Below are 9645 nucleotides of genomic sequence, written 5' to 3'. Positions count from 1 at the left end.
TGGTTGTGTTCTGTGGAGTCAAGTGCTACCAGAGGAAAAAGTCTATGGCTTGGGGAGGAGGTGGGACCAGAGGATGCTGACCCTGTGCTTGGCCCCTTGATGGCTCAAGTGTCAGGAGAATAAAAGGGAAACTCTATAGTAGGGTCATTTTAGACAAGGAATCAAACTCAACCTCCTGTGGGGATCAGGCAGGTAAGTGTGAGTGAGTGAGTGAGTGAGTGAGTGGTGAGTGAGTGAGTGAGTGAGTGAGAGTGAGTGACGTGGCCCAGGCAGGGGTGAAGTACAGACCGCAGCATTGTGAGTGATGAGGAATATAGGGCACTGCAGGCCACAGGGGAAGCTCAAGCCCAAGGTTGTCTTTGGGAATATGAGCCCAATGTTGCGAGATTTTCTCATTCTTTAGGGGAAGTCAGGACTCAGGTTTTACGGGAAGCCCTCTAATTTCCAAATGTTGGTTCAGAGTCAAAAACAAACAAACCTCTGTGTGACTTAACATGTCCCCAGGCCTCACATAGCCTGGGGGTGACCAGTTTTGCACATTTGTTGCAGCCTTTGGTTCTTGTCTACCAGCCTCATCTCTTACACTGCTGCACCAGGTCCATCTTCCCACCACAGGAGTGAAAGGCACTCAGGAGAAACTGCTGGAAGAATCGCAGGCAGAACCTTCCACAACTACCACCTCTTCACATAAACAGGAAAGGGAAACTGGTGTCTTCACTGAACTGCTGAATTCCTTTGCCAAGAAAACACAAGTCCCCCAGCTCCTCTGAAGTCAACATAGCATGGAGGCTAGGGACTGGTCTCCACAACCAGTGTATGAGTTCAAGTCTAGTACCACCATCTCCTACTTATATGACTTTGCACAAGTTCCTTGACTTCTTTTAACCTTAATGTCATCCATCAAAAGGGTTATTGTGAGAATTAGATGATGTACACAAAACAGTTTGCACAACTGTTGGTTATTCAAATACTGATGGTTATTATTATCATAATAGTATGTCTTCTCTTTCCTTCACCTCTACCTAAAATGATCACCAAGTTCTGTGAATTCTACCTGTGTAATATGTGTCAAATCCTTCTCTTTTCCACCCCCACTCCCACTCAGCCACTTCAGGCTCTCAGGGGCTCTTGCCTGGACTATTGCAATGGCTTACCAAGTAATCTCTTGTTCAATTACTCCAGCTCCAATCCACATTCCCTAGCACAGTGCCCTTAGGCTCTTAGGAGACGCTCCATAAAAACTTTGTTGAAAGAACTGCTGCCATAAAGTATACATCTCATCTTCCTGAAGCAAACACATTACTCCCGTGATCAAGAACATCAGATAGCTCCACATCGCCTGTAGAATCAAGTGTAAACTTCTTAGAGTGACTTTCAAAGCTCTTTGTATTCTGATCCTAACCTTCCAGTCAGATCTTCCACCACAGGCTATCACACTCGTGTGTGTGTCCCAGCCACATTTCACTGCTGGTCATTCACTGAATGAGCTCTGCACCTTCTTGTCTGACCTTTGCTCACATTGTTTCTTCTGTCCAAAATACCCTCTCTCCATCTCTGCCTATCACTGCCTTACCCCGTTTTCAAAGTGCAGCTCAAATGCCCCCTCTGCTATGAAGACTTCCACATTCCCCCTTTCCCAAGCTGAAAACAATCTCGTCCTCTTCTGTACTTCTATAACACTTTGTGCCTTAATCGTGGTACTTATTACATCCTACCTTTATTCAACTTAAGTCATTCATTCATTTAAAATATACCTATTGAGCAATTACTGTATGTGAAGCACTGTGCTGGGTGCTTGGAATACAGCAGTAAAAGACACACATTATGGATCCACAAGATAACATGATGTTATATGTTGGACAACTATGATATGCTTACTATAGCATTGAAGTTTTTATCTCACCAAATGCCCATGAGGAGAGCTAGGCTCTCTTGGTCTTGGGCATAGGAAAGAGATCTAAGGGATTGAAGGAGGCTGCACACCCATGGTGCTAAGGCAGTAAAGGGTACAATGGTTGGCTGTGCCAAGGGAGTAGCCTTACCAGCCACACGTTGTCCTTTGACCCTTGCAGCCACCCCTCTGAGCAACCCCTTCAAACCAGGCCAAGGCTGTGGTTCAGTTCTCCCTTCAGTTCAGTCCAACTGCAGACAGCCTCAGTGTCTCCCAGCCTCAGCATTGCAAGGAGGGGCAGCAGCAGTAGCTCACAACCCTACAATTGCAAACAGAGTCACCTGGAGAGTTTTCACTCTGGCCCCAGCAGCAGGGATTTGGATGTAATTAGTCTGGGTTGGAGTCCCGCTTCATTATTGTTTAACAAACTCCACAGTGATTCTAATGTGCAGCCAGGCTTGCCAATCATGGGATGAAGAGAAGGCCGGAACTACATGAAGTTCTTGTTATTTGAGGTTCTTGTTATTTGTTAACAGGTTCTAGAAAAAAGCCCCTTGCCATGAATCCATTTGAAGTGGAGACTGACATTTCACAACAGAGTGGGGGAAAATAGAGGAAAGGGTTTGATTGGGACTTTGCCTTGAGAAATAAAATTGAAAATGTGGAAAATATTTTTGTTTAAGTTTAAAATGTGTAAATTATTGCAAATATGCACTAATTCTTAGAATGAAAAAAAAAATGAATCAGGCATTGTAGAAATAACATAATTTTTCTGACCAAAGTGCATGAGAACACAACATTGACTTTTGCCACACAATCATAATCACATAATCAGTTTTTTGATTACTGCTTCAGTTTCATTGCTAGTAATCCATCTGTTTAGATTTTCCTATTTCTTCCTGGTTCCTTAGAAGGTTTCATGCTTCTAGAAGTTTGTCTATTTCTTCTAGATTGATGAATTTGTTGGCATGTAATTATTCATAGTATTCTTTAATGATTCTTTGTATTTCTGCAGTGTCTGTTGTAACTCAATCATAAAGTCTTGTTTTGTTTTTCCAAAATTAGAGAGCATCTTCCATTATCCCAAAGACCTCTTGTTATCTTTTGACAGTTGAATCATTGTCTTTGAAGCCTTGATCCTGTCATTACCCAGGTTAATTTTCTCTTCTGCCAGTGGCAACTGGTCTATCTGCCAAATCCACACTTATCAAGGACTTTACATGACATTAGAGATGGTCTTCAACATCACTTTTTTTTTGAAAATACAAGATTTTTTTACATCACCATTTATCCCCCCTATACCCTCTTCTACATCACTTTCATTGACTTCATGAAACCCTAAATCTTTTTCAAGACCTGCAGTTTTATTCTGCAATTTATTGCATTGAGCAACGCTAACTAGAGGATGAAAAAGACCTTAGATAACGGATATAGATAAACAGTATTAGGTTATGATATGAAGGGAAGGACTTATGGAGGAGGCAAAATATTGAATATTTTGTGCTCTGACAACTTTGCTTTTCATAAAGTCCCTTTTCCTTTTTGGATTTTTATCAGTTTATCTCTAAAATGAAGGGACAGGATTAGATGTTATAAAGATTAAATAAATTAAATTAAATTAAATAATATATGTGAAAGTGTTAAGCACAGTATCTAGTACAGAGGGGGAACTCATAATTCCTGCTTTGCCTTCTCTCTCCAAACATTTTTAGATTCTTTTAAGAGACACAAAGGACAAAGAAGGAAAAAAGGAGAAGTGAATCAGTGTGACTAGAAAGAAGACCCAGAATTTCTGTCCCAGGCTAAAGTTTCTGTCTTATTGCGATTTTCTCTTGTCATATTCTCTGTGGAGATGCACTAAACACTGAGCACCTATTAAACTAACTGCATAGGAGTATAGAATCCAAAGATCACTCAGATAGGGAATCTGCCCTCAAAAAGGTCCTGAGTTGCTTGGGAAGAAAACACGAACAGAATTTGTTCAAAATACCTCTAGAATCTGACAGTTTCTCCCAAATCCATTGTCAACACCTAAACCAGGCCACCATCAACTGTCTCCTGGAGCACTGGAATGGCCTTCTAACTGGTCTCCCTGCTTCCAATCTTGCCCTCCCCCACATTCCACCCAGAATGATCTTTTAAAAATGCAAATCAGATCATGTCTCTCCCCTGCTAAAATCCTCCAGTAACTTCCCATCTTGATTGGAATAAAATCCAAAGTCCTTACCATGGCCCACACAGCCCTACATGACCTATTGCTTGCATACCGCTCCAGTCTTACCCAGTATACTCTTTCCACTATCCTCCAGCCACCCCACTTAGTTTTCTTCTGATGTAGAAGGTTTGTTCTACTCTCAATACCTTTGTATGTGCCCTTGCTCAGCCTGAAATGTTCTACCCCCCTCCATTTTTGCAAGGCTGACTCCTTCTCTTTACCAGATCTCAGCTCACATATCACTTTCTCAGAAAGGCCTTTCTTAACTTCTCTAGGTATGGTAGTGCCCTTCTTGTCCCAGACACTCTATCATATCTCCTAGCTTTTTATATGATCTAGTGATGGTAACTATTTGAAATGATCTTGTTTATACATTGCTTTTCTTGTTCATTGCCTCTCTCTTTATTTGAATGTAAGCTCTGAGTATACAAAGATCTGTGTGTTCCCTTTCTCCCCAGTGACTTAGTAAAGGTTCATTGAATGAATGGATAGAGATGCAGGGGAGTAGTGGTTTATTTGGGCAGAAGTGAGTTGTGGCAGGATGTGGAGAAGGTGGTGAGAGATGAAGCTTGAAAGATGGGTTGAAGTCAAAACATGGAAGCCCTTTAAAGTCCAACTTAGGAATTTGCACTTTGTACAGAGACCCACTGGGAGCCATGGAAGATTGTTGAACTTAAGAAGAATATTATTAGTTGACCTGGAGTAAGATTCATCTAATGCCGTGTGCCGGATGGATTGGTGGGTGAAATGAATGGAGGGTCCGGTTTAAGAGTCCATCATCCACTATGTGCCCCACTTCCGCATTCACTTCCTCTAGGCCTTCTGAGGATCTGTTCCATTCAGCTCCCTCACTCTTCTGGGGCCGCACAACAGCCCTGGCTGCCTTTTCCTACCACAGGCCGCTGGGTGGCGCTGTGGCTCCTCTTACCCAGGCTGGAGGTGCCAGGAAGGCTGAGGCGCAGCCAACTAACCCAGCCTCCCGTGGGGTCCGGTGGTGCTGGCTGAGCAAGCTTTTTCCTGTCAGCCTCTTTCTCCCACTTCCGAGCTGTCCAGCGTTCAAGTCCATCCCAGCTCCCCCTCCAACCCCCTACCCCTGCTTTCCTCTCTCTCTCTGGGGGTCCTTGGCTTTCTGACCCTCCAGGCCAAAGTGGGGCCAGAGACTGGGGGGGGGGGGCGGGTAGGGGGTGTATGACTGAGCCAGACACCGGAACGTCTGGGACCTTGTGGCTCCCTCTCTTTTCAACCCATCCAGGTCTCAGGCCTCCCTGGACTCCAAGTACAATACAGAGTTCCCACGTAGGATCCAGTCAAGACCCAACTAGAGGTCAGGGATGCAGGGCAGCCTTTTGATGAAAAAGGGCCAGAGCCATTAAGGGTTAACTTATGGTTTATGTTAATAGCCCTGCCTTTTCTTCTTGGCTTCCAGAGCAAGAAGCCAGTCATCTGGGACTCTCCCTTTGGCCCCTTCCACTCCCCTACTATATGACCCAGATAATCCTATATATCTCTATGTATATTCTATATCCTAAACTGATTCATTCATCTTCACTGCTATTGTCTGCCCAGATCGTCATTACCTGCCAACTGGCCTCCCTGTCTCCAGCCCCAGACTTGTCTCCCAGTGTCTCCCAGTGCCAGCAGCCTCCTGGAGCACTGGCCTGGTATCATACCCCAGTAATGGCTCCAATTGCTTGGAAAAAATCGAAAAGCATTCAAGATCCTGAACACTCTGACCTCACCATTTTGGCCTCATCTCTACTCAAATCTAGAGTAAAAGGTCCTGGGTAGGTTGCCCTGAGTAGAAGAGGAGCTAGAACAGGAACTGAACACAGTGGGAACCTCACTGGGACTCTGTACAGGGCTCCAAAGCCATCTATTTGGACATCCCTAACTCATGATCACACTGTCACAAGACTGCAGAGATGCAGAGAACACAGTGCCTGCCTACCCCAGAGCATGGGAGCACATCCATGTTTATTCCTTTGCCCCCTCCCTTTGTCTTCCATCCCCTGGCTCTGTTATGCTCTCTTGAGATATCCCTGTCCCACTCCCATCCATGTTGCCCACTCACCTATGACCCTCCTGCTGGTGCATGAGACCTTTTCTCAACAAAGACACACTATTCTTTCACAAAGTGGTTGATGACATGCATGACTAGGTTTCTCCAAAATGCTGAGTTTCAGTGGGGTTTTTTTCTTGAGGAACCTAAAAGTCACAGATGTTAAGACTATAGGTAGCTCTTCTTGAGGAAAGGTTGGAGACGTCTGTATTGAATTTAGCTTTGTCAAATCCAGCACACAAATGTATAAATTAACATGGAAAAGCATATAAGTTAAGAGGAAAATTGGCAAAGAACACTTATGGTTCACTTCAGTCTGCCCTGTGCCCTTGGGCTCCAGGAATCCATGCCCAGAGTTAGATATTGCTCATTTATGGTCATAGAAGTGGCCTGGTGGACAAAAAAGCTTGCAATAAAAAACATAACCATGAGAAAGGTGAGCCAAGAGGAGACAGCTCATCTTCCTAGGCTCCATCTCTGGGTAGCTTTCCCTGGGAAATGACAGCTTCTTGTTCCCCGAACAAACTCTACTGCTAAGACTATCCTCTTCTACATGTACTACACATGGATACAGTGTCTCACTGCTCCTCAAAATAACCCTTTACAGTATGGATTATTAGTTCTGGTTTTCAGATGAAGGAACTGAGGCTCAGTGAGGCCAAAAGACTCACCCTTCTTCTCGCCCCACCCCCCAAAAAGAAAAACTTAAAAAAACAAAACAAAAACCCTGAGACCAAAAGGCCAGGACTAGAAACCAAGAATTCCAACTCCAAGATCAGTGCCAGCACCTTTTCACCCACAGTTTCATGACCTGCTGAGGACTCAAAACTAGGCCAAGGGGTCCCAGACCTGTGCCCTCACTCTGTTCTCAAGAGCCAATATAAACACAGGCAGTGTGACTGAAGCAGCAGAAAGAGCTTTCACCTGGCTCCTGGGATGTGCTGACACCTGGCCTGGGTCTGAACGATGGCAGCGGAACTCAGTTGAGGTTTGTAGAACCAGCAGAGCAACAGCCAACCTCAAGTCAGACAACTTGTAAAGCTGAGGTTTCCAACTAGAGGCTTTCAGAGGAATTTTGTTTGGCTTGGCAGTGTCAGTCCAAGCAGTAAAATTTGACTTATATTTCCTCAATAATACATTTAGTTTAATAAAATTTCAATGAAAGTGTAGTCATTAACAGTATGGCCTGGCTTTGCGTTCTGACTTGTTCCATGTGATACTTGGAAGGTTACTTAAACTCTCTGTTCCTCACTTTGCTCATCTGTAAAATGGAGATAAACAATAGTACTCTACCTCATAGGGTTACAATGAATATTAAGTTATGATATCTAAAGCACTTAGAATGGTGCCTGACACATAGTAAGTGCTGTATGGGCATTTGTTATTATTATTATTATTATTATTATTGTATAAATTGAGGAGAGTTCACATATAATTCATATTTCTAGCTTCTTAATAATTCAGAAGATCTGACAGTACTGGGCCCCCATTGCCAACTGGAACTGAATCTGCTCTCCGTAGGTGAACTGTGCTCTCTCCTGGTCAGCCCCAGCCCCACAACTCCCCATTTGGTCTCTGACACTGAAGGGAGGTATATTACATGCAGCTTGCTTCATGGTTTTCCATTGTCTATCTGATTTCTAAAATCAACCTGTCATGCAGCAGCTGCTGAAATGGTTCAAGGGGCAAAAAATGTGACCAAGTAGGAATTGTTAGCCAATGGGGACATTTTTAGCCAATTTGGGTTAGACCCCTACCTGGCCTTTGCTTTTCTTTTTCTAATGTCCCCGAATGGCACTTAGATGCATCAGCTTGAAGATCAAGGAAAGAAGCAAAGTGGTAAAGGGAGGCAAAATTAAACCATGACATTCCAGAGCATTCCCTCCTGCAGCCTCACAGTTGGGTGTAAAATTTGGTTCAAGGGTAGTACGATATACCCACACATATGCCAAGTTATGTATGTTCAAGAATAGTTTTTGCAGTATTTTGAATAATAGAAATGATTAGAAGAAACCCAAATGTCATCAATAAAAGGCTAGTTAAATACATTTTGATGCATACATATAATGGAATACTATGCAGCCATTAAAAAGAACATGAGCAGTGTGTACGGAATACTTCCTTTTCTGTGGGATATATATATATATATTTGCCTGTATTTGTATAGAATATGTCTGGAAGGCTATATCAATATAGTATAGGCATAAAATATCTGTAGAAGGTTGCATCAAGAAACTGGTGAACATGGTTGTCTCTGGGAAAAAGAATTGTGTGACTTGGGAAGGAAGGAGACATACTTATTTTCAAGATATATCTTGTTATTCTTTTTAAGTTTTGCACCATGAAGATAATAAAAATATATCTCATTTTAAGAAATTCTGCAGTAGATACAAAAGGAAAACTACAATGAACAAGCAAAGAAACAAAACTAACTCTGCAGCCTCTCAAGAGACAACCTGAAATAACTTGCCAGTCAAGGATAGCTGCATGGGAAACGACCTGGTTCCTGCGGCACCCAAACCCTTACTTAGTAATCTACTTTGCAAAAACATTTCCACAGTCATCATTCCATTTCCCAAGTGTACTTAAAGCAGTTTCACTCTGGTCTTTCTTGCCCAGGCCACCTCCTCTACTCTGATCAGCTTGGCTTTACTCAACCTTTAAAAAATCCTGGTTTGGGCTGCTTCCTGGGCACCCAGAAGTGAAGCCTTCTGGGAATGGCGGCTGAAGTAGAAAGGGGTTTGGCAAGAGTGATACACCCAAAGACGAGGACTTAAATCCTCCTTCTCCAAAAGTGCTTCTCCCAGTCATCTGGAAGGGAGCTCCAAAGTGGGCAGAGCTCTTATGTCTGGGTGGGGCACCCTCCCAACCAAGGCCCACCTCCTTTACCTTACCAAATGTCCCCAATTCATTCCTACAGACTTTTTAAAACTTTTTTAAAAACTCTGCAAAGCCATGGGCCAGGTATAAAGGTCCCAAGGTGCAGGGAACACAGAGTGCCTGCTTTCTAGGGACACACAGTCTAGATTCTAAAAAAAGTCTGAGTTTTCACCCAGAATTCTGTGGGCTCCCTTGAGCTGTACAGAGGAGCTTCAGGAGTTCTGCAAACATTAGATGTGTTGGCAGATTTCAGACAGCAACCAAGATTTATAACACTTCATTGTAAAGCATTGATTTGATCAAAATTGTCTCATAATTCTGATTGATTCACTTGATAATAAAGTAAATGACATAAATTTGAACTGAGTAAACACATTTTTATTAACAAAGCACTGCTTTTATCTGTTCTATATAGTAGGGTTCTGTGTAAGATTTCATTAAATAAGGGAGGGTTCCTCTGCTTTAAAAGGTTCTCCATGTTTGACAGAGGAAGAAACAGAGTCAGAGAAAGGAAAGGACTTGCCCAGCCTAGCAGAAGTAGAGCCTGGTCTAGTAGGGTCCTTGCCAACCAGTACAAGGCTGTGCCCACTATACCTCTTA

Source organism: Miniopterus schreibersii, assembly GCF_964146895.1.
Source record: "Miniopterus schreibersii genome assembly, chromosome: X".
NCBI classification, from domain to species: Eukaryota; Metazoa; Chordata; class Mammalia; order Chiroptera; family Miniopteridae; genus Miniopterus; species Miniopterus schreibersii.
The sequence above is the reverse complement of the archived record's forward strand: the minus strand, read 5'-3'. Positions refer to the sequence as shown.